At 32.2% G+C, this 1,552-nt stretch overlaps 1 protein-coding gene across 1 annotated transcript in view; it reads left to right on the top strand.

Moving 5' to 3' along the window:
- CTNND2 (catenin delta 2) overlaps positions 1–1,552 on the top strand; it is a 581,628-nt gene that overhangs the window by 247,246 nt on the left and 332,830 nt on the right. The gene's annotated exons all lie outside the window — the stretch shown is intronic.

Here is a 1,552-nt window from a genome sequence, read left to right as displayed (position 1 = left end):
TGAGATACTTCATTTATTTCTGTCTTTTGAGGTGGTATCTGTCACATACAAATCTGGATACTGGAAGAGAGACTGTGTAGTGGAAAGTAATACATTGATTGTTACGGATGATGCGAATTCCAGCAAAGAAGGTCACCCTCAAATCCCAGTGTGTCAGCTGAAGCTGCAGTTGTTTCGTGAATTTGAAAAGCAGGCAAAAGGAATTTCAAATTGGAAAAAGTAATATTTAAAAAAGAGCCACTGTCCCTGGTCACCACCCACTAGGGCTCCATTTCAGAAGGTAATTTAAATTAAAGTAATTTCTTCCAGTTTGCCACTTTGCTATTATTACTTGCCAGAGGACTCTGGCTATGTTTATCTTAAGTCTTACTAACTTTAGTGGACTTGAATGCATGCATTTTTGTTGAGTGTCTCATTGAAGGGCTAGCTTCTTAATCTATGAAATCTCACTACAGTGAGTCAATATAAACCACAGATGGTAGATATTTGGAAATGAGTGATGATGTGTAGATTTGAAAGCTAGAAATTAAAAGTTGTCCTTTTGGAACTATTTATACATAAATTAGGCAATTATAAATTTTTTAACACTGTCAAATGTGATAAATAATTAAGCCAAGTTCTTTTCCTGTAAAAAGAGACCTCCAAAAAGAAGCATTTAATTTCACTTACATTATTCTTGTTCAGAACATAGATACTAGGAGCTATACTCACATATTCATAAGAGATCCAGCATCTATTGGGTAAAGGGAAAACTATTCAAGGTTTAAAATCCATTTTCTCATTAAAAAGAGCATTTATTCTCAACATTAGAAAGAAACTATAGTTTGAAAAGTTAAAATAATTTCTGTCTTTGTTTTTTTTATCGATGGATGCAAGGGATGATTTTGTTCTCCCCTATAAATGTCTTGTAAAAATGTACAGAAAAGTATTTTAATCATGACTATAATAATCAGTTCACTGTTATCAAAAGAATGATTATTACTGAGTAACTTCAATCCTTTTTCTATTCTTGGCATGTGAGAAAGACCTATATTGACGCATAAAACAGGTTATGCCTTGGAGGAAAGCGTACTCTTTGCCAAATTGAATATATCATTCATTTTATCATTCATTTCAATATATCATTTATTTTATAGAAAAAACCTTACCTAACCCATCCTCTAGTGTGCATGCTCGTTATTTTAAAATTAAGACCTTCCATTGCTTAAGTGCTCATACGTAGAAGCACAAACACATCTAAATTTACTCTCTGGTGTAGGCCAATTGAATTAACTTAGCTGCGCATTTGAATAATATGAAAATGCACATAATGATCAGTAGAACTAGCAATCATACTCGTAATTTCTTTTAGAAATCACATGTAACTGTTCACTTGAGAAAGCAATTTATAACTTTCTCTATAAAAATGGAAAATCAGACAAATAGAAGGATCCAAAAAATTGCAAAATGTTAGTATTTTTGCTTTGAAATGGTGTAATTTATATATCAGGACTAAGAGGGCAGTTTCTGTATTTATGTTTTAAACTACTTAAGAAGTGAAGATGCTTCCCTC

Source organism: Egretta garzetta, unplaced genomic scaffold, assembly GCF_000687185.1.
Source record: "Egretta garzetta isolate BGI_Z169 unplaced genomic scaffold, ASM68718v1 scaffold144, whole genome shotgun sequence".
Taxonomy (NCBI): Eukaryota; Metazoa; Chordata; class Aves; order Pelecaniformes; family Ardeidae; genus Egretta; species Egretta garzetta.
The sequence above is the reverse complement of the archived record's forward strand: the minus strand, read 5'-3'. Positions and strand labels throughout refer to the sequence as shown.